Raw genomic sequence first — 15,514 nt, 5'->3', positions numbered from 1 at the left:
GCAAAAAATGATGCTACAGATAAAAGACTGGTATCCAAGATTACAAAGAACTTCTCAAACTCAATACATGAGAAACAAATAAAGAAATCATAAAATGGGCAGAAGATATGGAACAGACACTTTTCTCAATGATGACATACAAATGCTAACAGACACATGAAAAAAATGTTCAAAATCATTAGCCATCGGAAATTCAAATCAAACCACACTAAGATGCACCTTACACTAGTTAGAATGGCAAAAATAGACAAGGCAAGAAACAACAATTGTTGGAGAGGATGTGGAGAAAGGGGATCCCTCCTACGTTGTTGGTGGGAATGCAAGTTGGTACAGCCACTCTGGAAAACAGTGTGGAGGTCCCTTAAAAGTTAAAAATTGAGCTACCCTATGACCCAGCCATTGCACTACTGGGTGTTTACCCCAAAGATACAGACGTAGTGAAGAGAAGGGCCATATGCACCCCAATGTTCATAGCAGCATTGTCCACAATAGCTAAATTGTGGAAGGAACTGAGATGCCCTTCAACAGATGACTGGATTAAGGAGTTGTGGTCCATATATACAATGGAATATTACTCAGCTATCAGAAAGCGAGTTCTCAACACTTGCTGCAACATGGACGGCACTGGAGGAGATAATGCTAAGTGAAATAAGTCAAGCAGAGAAAGACAAATATCATATGATTTCTCTCATCTATGGAACATAAGAACTAGGAAGATTGGTAGGGGAAGAAAGGGATAAAGAAAGGGGGGGTAACCAGAAGGGGGAATGAAGCATGAGAGACTATGGACTCTGAGAAACAAACTGAGAGCTTCAGAGGGGAAGGGGGTGGAGGAATGGGATAGACTGGTGATGGGTAGTAAGGAGGGCACGTATTGCATGGTGCATTGGGTGTTATATGCAACTAATGAATCATCGAACTTTACATCAGAAACCAGGGATGTACTGTACGGTGACTAACATAATATAATAAAAAACATTAAAAATATATATATATATAGCTTTGCACATTGACAGTATCATAGCCAATGAGATTTTTCTGAGGCACGATTACTGCTAATTAAAAACTAAATAAAAATATACAGGTTAATATATAAACTATTTTTCAGAAACAATAACACGTTTTATTTGGTAAGATATCAATAAATAATACTTTTTATGATTTTAATCATCATCATTGTTTAGCATAGAATGAAAATTTCCAGATAGTCCTACTACAAAATAAATTTCATTATTAGTAACTATAACATTAATAATTTACTTGTTTTATTTACTTTTTTCAATTGCAAATTCTATCCCTGACGTGGGAAAGCATATTTGTTTTCTAATTCTTCTATGTCATATTTTTTGTATGATTATCCTCAATAATCACAGTCATTTTTCTAATTGACAGGCTTTTTAAAAAATCTTCAGCTGTACATAATTTTTATGTTTTTAAAATTTAAAATAAAGAATAATCTAAATCCCTACATTTCCTTACTGTCATCATGAACCAAGTTATAATACTAGCTATGAAAAATAAAATAATACAAATTATTAAAACGTAGAAAAATAGGAGTAGTTGATGATTTCCTGAAGTTGACAAAATTTTTAACACTACTATTTTGATAGACCATGAATCAGTAAAGTGTAAGTATGTGTATTTATTAACAAAATAAATGTATTTATATATAACATATTGGGGATCCAGTCAAAATCAAATTCTTATTTTTTCCTAGTCTAGAAAGAAACTCTCACCCAGCAAAACAACATAGGAACCATTAGTGGTTGTGAAAGGCAGTTCAAGGAAATCCTTCCTCTTATCTGTAAACCACAGCAGCATTTCTTTTGAAGTTTTGACTTACATGTTCTTCTATCTTCTATCTTACATGTTCTTCTATCTTCTATCTTCTGAGCATCACGGCTATATGTATAAAATGTATTTTTCCTATTGAACTTTATATTACAGAAGAAGATTTACATTAGAAAATATTAAAATTTTAATTACCTATTTTAAGTCTGTGGTTCAATTTTAGTAGCAGTATAATCAGTACTGGTAGTAATATTAATAATAGTACACTGGTAACAATACTGATAAAAGTATTAATGATAGTAACAGCTAAGAACTAAGTGGTTACTCTGTGACTGGGACCATCATAAGCTTTTTCAGTTTATTATCACTTTTAATCCAAGAGCAATACATAAGATACCTTATCATAGAAGGAGGAGTTATAATACCTTGAAGGGATGCATCTGGAATAAACTTCAAGGAGACTGGCAACCCCAGAGAAGATCTATATTGGCTAGATATGGTTGACTTGGTTAAGACTGGGTAGTAATATTTTGAGACTCTGGGAGGTTACGCAGATAATGAGTGATAGTATTAGAATTCAAGTTTCATGATCAAAAGCCAATGGGTTTGGGGTGCCTGGGTGGCTGAGTTGGTTAAGCTTCTGACTCTTGATCTCAGCTCATGTCTTGAGCTCAAGGTCATGAATTCAAGTCCCACGGCTTTGCATGGAGCCTACTTAAACAAACAAACAGGCAAACAAAGTCAATGTGTTTAAATCTTCAGTACATTTTCAAATGGTGCTCAGAGATGGGAGTGTGTGAAGTAGCTAATAGTCTTAATTCTGGAATCACATTGCCTTGGTTTGAATTTTGGTCACACAATTTTGTAATCAGTAGTATGGTGTTGGGTAAATTACTTAATCCCTCTGTGCCTCAGTTTCTGCATATGTAAAAATCAAGATAATAAGACTTCATTGATAAGGTAGTTGTAAAATGACATATGTTAGTAGATAATATATATTTCAAGAGTCTCAACCTTGGTCTGGCACAGAGTAATCATTCACAATCATTTTATAAGGAAAGATTTCTCATTGTGAGGGCTGAAAGCTTTACATAGGTTTATAGTTTATATGATTGCCTGGTTTATTTAGCAGTTTGTTTTATTAGTCAAATAATTGCATTTCTTTAGACATAAATAACTAATATTCTAAGACATTTAAGTACTTTTTACCCAGACGGAAGGAATAAGTATATTATCATTTCATTTTATTGCCACTAGCAAATAAAGGTGAAATACAAGTAAAATCACAGAATGATGTGTCTAGACATTTATATCACATTCCTCTAGCCAGATGTTATTGTGAAATTTTAGTGGCATATATATTACCTGGCATAGGTGATTCTACAAAAAGCAGTTGTCAGTACTTGTCAAATTATCAGTTGTTAATGTGCAAAATAAAATATCCAGAGGAATGAAGATGAGCTGCATAGATGTTCTCTTAAGGCAGCAGACCTGGCAATCTTACTATGAATTTTTACCACCTGAAGTGAGTGTGTTTCTAAAATGTTGCGTATGGCATTCAGCATGAGTAAGTGAAAATGCGATGTTGCAAGGTGATGGCAGCTTTGCATTCCTAATGCAGCTGTCCAAAATAAACATTTTGAAATATATTTGAAATATATATTTGAAATATATTTGCATAGGTGTGATCTTTCTAGAAAGAAATCACATTATTTTCTTTAGCATTCAATTTGCAAAACTGAGGCTCTTTTGTCAAAGAAGAGAAAATCCACTGCAAATCTCAGTAATTCAGTAAAATCTATATACCATTTAACGCATTTACAGAATGGATTTAGCCATTGTTACAAGCTTTATTTTGTCACTCCCAAAATTCATATGTTGAAGTCCTAATATCCATTTCTTCAGATATGAGTGTTTTTCAAGTTAAGGTCATCATAGAGGTAATTAAGTCAAAATAAGGTCTTTGGGCATGGGTCTTAATCACATATGACCGATGCCTTGTAAGAGGAAGTTTGGACACAGATATGTAAAGCAGAGATGATGTGAAGACAGAAATTGATCATCTGCAAACTGAGGACAGAGGCCTAGAACAAATCCTTCCTTCAGGGAAAAGAAAGAAAAAAAGAAAAGAAAAGAAAAGAAAAGAAAAGAAAAGAAAAGAAAAGAAAAGAAAAGACAAAAAAAGGCCTGTAGTTACCTTGATGTTGGACTTCTGCCTCCCACTAGTACTCTAGAAAAATCCATTTCTGTTAAGTCACCCAGAATGTAATACTTTCTTAAAGCAGACCTAGCAAACTGGTACAGCCATATTAAAATTGGCTTTTTAATTGACAATTTACTTGACAATTTTCCACTTTGCCGTCAGGTATGATTTTTTTTTATATCACTCTTATAGAAAGAAAATAATTTTAGGTTCAACATTTCAATGTATCAACTATTGTCTTTTGAGTTTCAGAAGAGGAGACTGGCCAATTGTATAGAAAAATTAAAATCATTATTGATAATCACTTTCATAAGAAGGAAAGAGTAGGTGCAGCTATTTGAATAACAATTACCAATTTTTATATTACAACTTCACAGAAATTACGGATGTGGAAATATGTTTTTAAAGACACTGCTAGGGTTTTTGGATACTTCAATTGGAATGTTTTGAACCCAAAGCTTGGGAGAGTGGGCTACACGGCTTTGATTCTGACTTCAAATTGTTTAATTTTATCCAAGAGGCCCATTGAAAATGCCAGCAGTACCTATTTTTTGTTTTATTTTGTTTGTTTTGTTTTCAAATTCAATTAACTTGGGCAAGCTCAAATGGGTTGAGTTGTCCCACGTCACCTCACTTTACCAGGAATGGCCCAAATGAAAGATACTGTGAATAGACCAGTATAGGACTGATTTCCTTTCCTTAAATAATTCATCATCTAGTTGAGAAGATAAACAAATAAGGAAATAAATTATAACACATCATAATAAATGCAATGATACCTGTATAGTACTGTAGTAGCAAAGAGGAAAATGAAGGATGAGAATTCTAAGAGCAGAGAAGTGAGAAACCATTGACTGCCTCTGGTTTATGAAGCGCCAGGGACATTTGTGATTGTTACAGTCCAAGTGTGGAAGAGAATGCTTGTCCCCCATAGCCTGGCCTCCTTAAGAGGCATTTTAACCTTCGTTACAGGTTATTTTGGACACTTCGGGGAATTCATGATTTCCTAGCCCACAAGTTGGGCTGATACTGAAAGCAACTTATTCCGTTCCACTTGTATGCATGATACAGCCCTTTATTCTACAGCACGAATTTTTAGAATTGAATGTGAATGATTGATTAATTAGATATCACAAATTATACATTTCAAACTGCTATTGGTTTTAATGCCTAACAAAAGGAAACTATACCTTGTGAGTCAAAAACGCCAAAGGAGTTCACAGCCCCATCATTAACCTTGTTGTTCTTTTTGTTTTTTTAGAAGCTATAAACTGGGTTGCAACAAAAATAGAGTAAGGTCAGGTCCAAAGGTGATAGAGATGTGTTTACAAATTGAAGGGAAAAGAAGAATGATCAATGTTTATTTTTTTTTCAGTTTTGACCTTTGTAATTTGGATTTTCTTATAATAATGAAATGGTTAGTACTGAAATCATTGAAAAAAATTTGGCTATTGTGTGAAAGGCCTCTCAGGATCTTACTGAAACAAAAAATTGTAAGATCTTTGTAGATCATGTACGTTTTCAATTTTTTTTCTTTAATTTTATCCAAGGAGGCCATTGAAAATGCCAGCTCATTGTGAGGGCTGAGACATTATCAGAGAGATACTACAGCTCAGATATGATCAGAGATAATATTTCTATGTCATATTTCTATGACCTATTTCTATGTCAACTAGCATCAATCACTAATGTATTCTAAAATATTCTTTGAAAATTATGGCTTTAATAATGGAATAGGTATATATACACATTTATATTTATATTTATTTTATTTTTAAGATTTTATTTATTTATTTCACAAAGAGAGAGACAGCGAGAGAAGGAACACAAGCAGGGGGAGCGGGAGAGGGAGAAGCAATCTTCCCACTGAGCAGGAAGACCAATGAGGGGCTCCATCCCAGGACCCTGGGATCATGACCTGAGCCAAAGGCAGACGCTTAAGGACTGAGCCACCCAGGCACCCCTATTTAAATTCATTTTAATATTTAACTTTAGTATTTCTTATCCTAGAATAAGATAATTCCTCTGTCATTCACTTATTTTAAAAACTGAGGTTTGGTAGCCTACAGAACTTTATATAAATAAATTAAATTTGTGGCTGTGTATTCTTGCAATATATTCACTATATTTTGGAAACATGTCTATCAATTTCTTGTAACACAATTATCTTAAATCAAAATTATTTTAATAAAAATTATATGCTTGACTGTAATATTAATTAACAAAGTTATAATTCTTTCTTATAAAGCAGATCAATGCCAAGCTTACTTGAGTAATAAAAAGTAAAACTGATCTGCTTAGATTATTTATATCAAAAATAAACTATTTCATGTTTTGAAATAAATAATCTAAATAGATTAATTTAGATTAAAACAGAATTGTTGGTTTTATCAACTATTCAAATAATCGAAGCTAAAAAATAATATTATTTACTTCACACATAGTATAATCGCTTCATTATATTTTGTTAATATAGCCTAAATATGACAAGAAATTGATAGACATTTTCTAAGAAAATGTATTTTTTATATGTATCTTTTTGTAACAATACAGAATAAAGCAACTTTTATGTACTTGAGTTTTAAATTCTAGGGGCCATATTTTTAACATAGTTATTTCAATGGTATCTACATTGTTTCTTATGTATGGGGATACCCTTTGGATCAATGCATTTTTGTAAAGTAATTTTATATGTGTAGATACTATATATCTACCTCTGCCATTCAAGGTGGGTGTCTTTGTAGGTATCCCCCTTTTGTGTACCACAACCCAGAATAAAATATGTATCACTTAGTGTGGAACAAGGATAAGCAGAAATTACTCCATTTTCTCATCACACCCTGGAGAGCCAAGACAGTGTTTCACTTATCTGTGGGACACACAGTCGGTTTGTATTCCAGTGAAGGAACTCCAGTCCTGTTGCTCGCCAATAAGGTTAAGCTTATAAAACTTTGCACAGCTTTGGATATAATTTAGAGACTAAAAAAATAATAATAAAGTAGATACCATGGTTAGAAATATCCGGTAAATTTGGGTTATATCTGAACACTATTAGGATGAATGTAAAAACAAAACAAAACAAATACCAAACTAAGAACATTGTATCAGATCTAATTTTAGTGACCCTGGCACCTGCTATCCATTTGGTCCAAACTGGGGAGGTCTCACTAGGCCCCTGGGCTTTGGCAACATGCTCAGTAGAGAGCTCTGACTGCACTACAGACCGTCTTTATCTCTCCAAAAAACGTATCCACAAACTGAGGGTTGCTGAAGGGGACGTAGGTGGGGGGGATGGGGTAACTGGGTGATGGGAATTAAGGAGGGCACGTGATATGATGAGCACTGGGTGTTATATGCAGCTGATGAATTATTGAACACTACATCTGAAACTAATGATATGCTGGTCAACTGAATTTAAAAAAAGAAAAAAGAAAGAAAGAAAAAGAAAAGAAAGTTCAGACAATTCCCCTGCTTGCAGGAGATAGGAGGGCATCTTTTTGTCAGTCAAGACCTGGATTTCAAAAGTGAGTGCCACAAGATTGCAGCCTACAATTAAATATTATTAGTTAAGCTTCAATTCAGGCTCTAACTTCCAGATTATTCATATTATAAAACATCTCTTTCTGGACAATATTTTTATCACATGTTTTAAATAAAAAATTCACCAGGTATAATTTTGGTATATAGATAGAGCATATGATTTGTATGAATTCATTTTAATAAAATATGTATTTTGTTTACATGTGCTTCGGAAGTTAATAATTTCCCAAGGGTAAGAATTCATTTTGTTTAAATTTCTATTTTTCTACCCAAATAATAGTAGGGGCAATTACAATGATACTATAATACTATATTAAGATCTAATTTGGTGCCAGGATACTTTTCATTTAATTTGAGTCTTTATAACTACTCTGTGATTATGTATTTTTAAATTCCTCATATTTCCCTTGATGCTTCATTTATTCTAATAAATGTTTATAATCTATTTAATGGTTTTGTGATCTAACCTCTGTGTCTCTGTGTGTGACTTTGGTAACTCTGTTATATTATGGCATACTTTTTACTGCAAAATAAATAATCATCACAATTTTTATTCAATATAGTGAATATAATCTTAAAATTGGAGGATATAGTTTTATAATATGTTTTTGGCTGGATTGTAAAATTTCAGAGAAAAATTAGAATAAAACATACATGAAAATTCCTGAGAGTAAGAAGTACTTCAGGGAACACACCAGGCATTGTTTTCCTGAATTCACAGGGTGGGTAGGATGATATGGTAAAAAGAACAATGTATTGAATGCTAATGACAACTTGTAGTATTCTCAGTAGTGGAGAAATGGTTTAGGGAGTATGCCTTCATCTTTCAATTCCTTTATCTCATTATCTGTACAATAAGAAATTTGGACAAGATCTTCTCTTGGGTCTACTCTAGTTACAAACTTTGTAATATTAATGGAAAACAATTTAAAAATAAGTCAAGGGTTTGTTCTAATGAATATTATTTCAAGTTACATTGAATAGTTTAAATGAATAATATTATATTAAAGCAATCCCAGAAGACATTAATGACAAAAAAGGAAGGGGAAAATATCACGGTGAAATTATAAAACAATTTTTTTCATTACTGTTCAAAGTCTTCAGTTACTATTTCCCATTTGATCGGACTTCTTGTAGGTCATTATAAATGTCTCTTTTTTGTATTTTTCTATTGCTTTAATACTCCAAAACTTGCCAAGAAATCATAGCAAATAAATCAATGAATTTGAGCAGTTCTAAAATGTGTGTTTTCATAATTTTGCATCTAGCTGCTTGTATATCTTTTTCTGAAAATGATTATTAGTAGACTGGAATGATCGGGAAGACCAGCATTGGCCCTATAGAGTAATTGATCTGATTTTTACTTAGTGTTGTAGTTTCTCTTGGGAGTTGTTACAAAGGAAAGACAATTCATTCTCTGTCCTCTAATTCAGATCAATTCATAAGTTAAAGATACATTTTGGGGGATAAAAATTATTAAAGTAAAGTAGGCTAAATCTGCAGTGTTAACTGTTTTCCTTGGTGAAAACAACTGAAGCTAGATTATAGTGAAAGCCCCAGAAAATGTGAAAATTTATGTTAGTAGATATATATATATATATTATGTTAGTAGATATATATATATATATATATATATATATATATATATATATATATATATATTGTTCTGTGGCATGTTCTAAATCTGCTGTGAATTGAATTCACATTTATTATTAAAGAATACATGTTCACATATTGTCTCATCGTTTGTGCTAAAAGATTGAAACACAGAGGTCAGCTGTATGAATTTACCCTTTAACATCTATATCAGATAGATTTGGGCTCTTTATTGGCTTGGGAGAATATTCCACACCTCTCAATATTTCTACGAATCCTGTGAGGCTTATACTTTCATGTTCATTTTGTACCTTATAATATTCCTTTGCAGAATCTTTGATAGTTATGTATCTTACCATATCACTCTGATCCAAGCATTGTCCTTCTGAGTCATCTGAATCCAGAAGAATAACTGAGATGATTTCTGTGATTTCCACTAAAAACAAGAACAAAAACAACTTTAAAAAAAGAAAAGGAAGGAAAAGAGAAAAAGAAAAAAAATGCAAGTAATCAAATCCAATAAATAATTTTGGACTTTATAATTCATCATAGAAATGAGAAGATCTTCAAAGAGAATATTGTCTAAAGAGCTGTGATAGGATTGTGATTTTGCTCTACTTTCAGGCAAACAATTTAGCTTGCCACATTTTTGTGGATGCCAGGAGAAGAAAAGAGCTTGCTGGTTCAGAGAAAAGAAATGTATGCTCAGGACAGAGCAGGAAATAACAAGCTTTGTGTTTGCATCAAATTCAACTTGCCTCACATATTCCGCTGGGGTCATGCAGTGCTTGGACCGATGGTGTGCTGCCATCCAGTGGCTCTGGGCCTCAGCCAAGGAAGCCCAAGCTTAGGAAATGCCATGTACCATAAGGGAGATGCAAGAAAACCTGTCCAACCTTTGCTACACAAGGAAATCTTAATTTTCTTATCCTGAACAGAGAGTATCTCTATTTTCCACAGCATTTCCTATACATTCGTCCATGAAATCATAGTCCAGAACAAAAGTTGTCAGTGACTCCACTGAAAAGAAATAGAAAAATAAGAGAGAACTATGAAGCATTGTCTCCTGATTGTCTCATTTTATAATAGTACTATACAAAATGATGTGGGAAGGGTGCTTTCTTTACCTATCCCTCTCTTTTCCTTTCTTACTCTACTTTTTGGCCATCTGTTCAATCCTTTTCATTTATAATACTAAGAAGTTTAACTAATATTGCACTCAATGACTCAAGATCTCAGACCTCAATTTCTGAGTACTAATGGGTAGTGCATCCTAGGAAAAAATGCTTGTATGTTTGAAGAGAAAACATGAAAGAAAATCAATAAATAGTTGTTAGTCTCTATAATTTTAAATCCTTGGTAATTTTTTGGGAGAATCAAGAAAAAAATGGATTTTTATAATAATAATATAAAAATTCTGGTTGTCCTTTGACACACATGGAACAGTCCTATGCCACATATGTTTAAAACATATTTTAAAGATATAAATATATCTTAAGGGCTAGTGATATAAGAAAGGTCTGTATAATCTCTAAGTGTTTCTTCTAGCTATTTAATGGTTTTATAAATATATGCTTAAAACTCTTTTTAAATAAGGCCTATTACTTGCCATTGTTATAACGTCTGTATCCTGAAGTGTCTGTATGACATTATTTTTGTTTAGCATAAGTATTATCTGTAAATCACTAAAAACCTTAAGAGCAACAGACTTGCACATCAGAATTTCTGGATTCATGATCCGGCCATGTTAATGACAAGCTTTGTGATCTTGGACAGAAATGTTTCTTCATTTTGTTTTCACATTTCCTGAGTAAGCATGGTGGTGAACATGATGTCCGAGTAATATTTGAATTTTAAAATTCCATGTCAATAACAGAAAGCAGAGCCACCTGCTCTCTTAAGCAAACCATTCCAGTCTCATTTTCATGTGAAGTGACCTCTTCCACATCACCACAAGGAAGCCTACCATTCTTTATTCTTGGTTTAATGGATGGGTCACAGTTGACCAATAAAACCACAGGAGACAAGGTTGCAATATTGTACATTAGAGCCACCTGAGCGCACCATGGTTACAGGCAATGGTTTATTTTGATAACCTTTTAAAAGGAAGATTAAGCAAAGGAAGGACAAAGAATAGGGTGGTTTTACAAAAGTGGTTTAACCATGAAATCACTATAAAAAAGAGATACTAAAGGAGAGTTTACTACATATATAATTATTCTTGGCTTCCTGGGAACGTTAATATTTCTTTTGCAGATCTACTTTATCTCATTTTTTTCTTCAATATGTATTTTTGAAAAATACATTTCTTACTAAAATTAAAAAAAAATAGAAGTCAACCAAATACAATTTTTAAAATATCATGTGACATACAGTAAATCTGAGAGAATATTACTTACAGGGGCACCTGGATGGCTCAGTTGGTTAAGCATCTGCTTTCACCTCAGGTCACGATCCTGGGGTCCTGAGATCGAGCCTTGCATCAGGCTCTCTGCTCAGCAGGGAGCCTGCTTCTCCCTTTGTCTACCACTCTGCTTACTTATGTTCTTTCTTTCTCTGTCAAATAAATAAATAAAATCTTTTTTAAAAAAGAATATTATTTATTAAACAAAGCAAAGCAAACAAGCAAGGACATTTTAATCCATTATGGCAACAATGCTGCTAAGATCTCACTGAAGTTTTTTAAATGACCTAATGATACCGAGTAGTATTTTCCATTAATTTAGGAGACCATCTAATATTCAGCTAACATACAATTTCAAAAGCTATTCCTGAGTATGTTGAGATAATGGAGAATTAGATGTGAACCCTGAAAGGACCAATGTCTACAATATTTGTCATTTTGTTCAGCTCCATTTTATCTAGCAGATGTGACTGTCTACAAGTCTCCTTCCTTCCTCAGAGAGCTTGAGAAACTTCTGGGGGCAGAAAAAAACCTTCATCAACCTATATACATATTTTTAAATTTCAAGAGAAAATCAGTGTTAAAAATTTTACTTACAACTTTGAAAAGTAGTTGAATTTTCAATCAAATTTTAGCACTAAACTGATAATTTAAAAAAACACCAGGTGATTTTTAAGCATTTCCCCAAATTAAGATCAAAAGAAGCTTTTTTTTTTTTAAAGAATTTATTTATTTATTTGACAGAGAGAGAGGGAACACAAGCAGGGGGAGTGGGAGAGGAAGAAGCAGGCTCCCAGCGGAGCAGGGAGCCCGATGTGGGGCTCGATCCCAGGACTCCAGGATCATGCCCTGAGCCAAAGGCAGACACTTAATGACTGAACCACTCAGGCGCCCCCAAAAGAAGCTTCTAAAGAGAGTTATATTTCTTACTGTATACCTCATTAGGAGAGAAACATAACATAACTTTGAGATTCTTAGAACTTCAAAATTTGAGGATATTAGTAATTAACAATGAAAATGTCTTGAAAAGGACAAGCAAGAAGGTAGCTTCTTTACGAAAAGGCACAACTTGGTCAAATTAGTATATAAATTTTTTTTTCAGAAAGTATGCATTAAAGCCTTCTAATCAAAGGAATATATTTGCCATATTTTACCTTCTAAAAATATTTTGCTTAAATATTTTTTCTTTAAGTAGTTTAAAATAAAGACTTTCAGTTAAAGATGGTAAATTTATCACAGGTATTTTCTTTAATGCCTTCTCAATTCCCAACAAAAAAGAATTAAAAATTTCTGAAAAGGGGGCAGTATGCATCTCACAAGGACAAAGGAAATAGGAGAAAAATGGCAGGCTGACTTTTCTTAGAAGTAGACAAGCAAACATATCAGTGATAACTAACTTGGACTAGAATCCAAAGATAAGCAACAACAACAACAGAAAGCTTAGCTGTCTTCGGGGCATCCTGTACAACTTAGGATAGGCCCAGATTCTCCTGACACTAGGCATCCCTCAACATGGCTGCAGGATTTAGAAGAGGAGGAAGATTTGAAAGATACAGATTGACTTCTAGAGAATTCTCCACCAGAGGAAATATGGTCTTAAGGAAGTCAGGGACAGTTGACGGAGCACCTACATGGAAAACAGAAGGACTAGAAGAAATGTATTAATTGAATAATGTGTCTATCCTCCCATTCCTACTCTCCTGCCATGCCCCTAGCACTCTTACATTCAAACTGTCACCCTTTATTAAGAAGAATGAAGAGGGACACCTGGGTGGCTCAGTCATTAAGCGTCTACCTTCGGCTCAGGGCATGATCCCGGGATCCTGGGATCGAGCCCCATGTCGGGCTCCTCCACTGGGAGCCTGCTTCTTTCTCTCCCACTCCCCCTGCTTGTGTTCCCTCTCTCGCTGGCTGTCTCTCTCTGTGTCAAATAAATAAATAAAATCTTAAAAAAAAAAGAAGAAGAATGATAGATTCCTCTATAAAGAAAACTACAGGACCAAGAAAAGACATCTAAATAATGACATTTGATTGTTCCCCAAAGGAAAACCCAGTAATATTACCCTTAGATTAAAGACCCTGTAGTAAGTTTTACTGTGCAAGTGGAAGTATACAGTGGTCTTGTTCAGTTTCTTACTCTTTATCATGAACTGGTAGTTAAGATCACCAGAAATTGGAAGAAAATATAAGTTATAAAAGAAAATAAAGTTAAGCTAAATCACAAGTGAATTATAGCAGATAGTACAAAGAAAAAGAAGGAAGTAAAATAAAAAGTATCTTCAGATCCATGCCTTTGGAGCAGTATGACATAAGGGAAAACACACACACACACACACACACACACACACACACAATTGATATAGGTGAAAATGGTAGATATGATGTTTGAATTATTTCAAAACAGATATTTAAAATGATATTTTCCCCAAAATATAGACATTACTAGGTTCCCCCATGACTCAGTACAATTTTTTAAGTTTACAAGTAGAAGCAAATGCACAATATACCTAAAACTTTTTAATGAATAAATTCTAGAAAAGTAATGCACTCACTATTCTTTGTTATATCACCCAACACATATTTGAAATTATGTTCTTAAAATAATACATTTTGGTTGTATTAAGAGATTATTATGGAGCTAGAACTCTATAAACTCAAAAATGAAAAACATTAAGGAATTAAATAACAATCACAATATTACTATGGGATTAAAATTCAAAAGAGATCAAACTTGGGGCATGAATTACACATAAGGCAGTTTTGTTTGGTTGGAGTTATGCAAAAAATTACATAAATGCATCATCAGCTACAAATAGTGTGATTTGCTTTGCCAGAGAAAATAATGGAAGTTCTAAGTTGATTTATTTAAATTCTGCCCTTGAATCATAATGGAAGTATAGAGCATAAACCAACTCTGAAAAGTCTCTAAGCTCCTATATTCTTATGCTATACACTGGTATATTTCAATTTAGTGAGAAATGTTAGCTATATTAATAAACAACAAAGCCAATTTATATTTATGCAAGCAAATCTTTTCTCTTTTCAATAATAGCATAAAATTGTCTTTTTGGAAAACACCATACAATTTAATTATTATTAAACAAAGTTAGAAGGATCAGTTAGTAGAGAATATAAATCAGCAATTTTATTAGAGCATGAAATTAAGTACCTCATATAGAAGATGGAAGTCCCAAGAGTTTAAAGATGATACTATTGACATATCAGTTCATTCTAATATAAGTGATTAGTAGTTGCATTTATATAAATTGATAGAAGGATCTGGTAGTACTAAGAGCGCACACCAAATAATTCTATTAAAGTTTTTAAATGGTCTGAGCTATATTCATTTAACAGCTCAATTACATATTCTCATTCATATAAAACACCCAGGCTGAATTTTCATAACCAGGAGAAATGAAGGATTGAGATAATTATCCCAATAACTTAGACTGAAAGTCACACTTGGGGTTCCAAGGATTTGGAAAGCCGGAAAAATTTATACTTTGATTCAGAGAAGTAATATTCTGTGCTAATTTCCAAGTTAAAATGATCAACTCCTTTGGCTCAGATGTTTCTTCAAAAACCTCAGGAGAGGGAAGGAGAAAAGTCATCTTTGGAGAGGCATGGCTGGGGAAATGTGTAACTATTAAGTGATTTGAATATGCTCTCTAGTCCTGTGTTATACTCAAAGACTATATATTTTATTCTTTCTGTTAAAAAAAATAAAACACGCTAGTAGCAATGTGGGTCACCAAGATATCAGATATCCTACAGAAGAACCATACATAAATTCTAGGAAATTCAGAAGAAAAATTGAAGATCTCCATACTGAAGAGAATAAACCAGATGGATTTGAGTTTTTATATCTAAGTGCTGTTTTCTTGGAAGATGATCTTTTCATACTTCAAAGTAAATTTTAAAAAGTTTTCATAATCTTCCTAAATATTATTGTTTTGGCATTCATAAGTCAGATACTCCAC

The 15,514-nt window shown here is 33.2% G+C and overlaps 1 pseudogene; it reads left to right on the top strand.

Annotated features, from left to right (window-relative positions):
* Positions 1-998: 998 nt before the first annotated feature.
* Positions 999-1,111, top strand: LOC121100572 (annotated as a pseudogene).
* Positions 1,112-15,514: the final 14,403 nt, after the last annotated feature.

The sequence above is a fragment of the Ursus maritimus genome, unplaced genomic scaffold, assembly GCF_017311325.1.
Source record: "Ursus maritimus isolate PB19 unplaced genomic scaffold, ASM1731132v1 scaffold_4, whole genome shotgun sequence".
NCBI classification, from domain to species: domain Eukaryota; kingdom Metazoa; phylum Chordata; class Mammalia; order Carnivora; family Ursidae; genus Ursus; species Ursus maritimus.
This window is presented reverse-complemented; position numbering and strand designations above follow the sequence as displayed.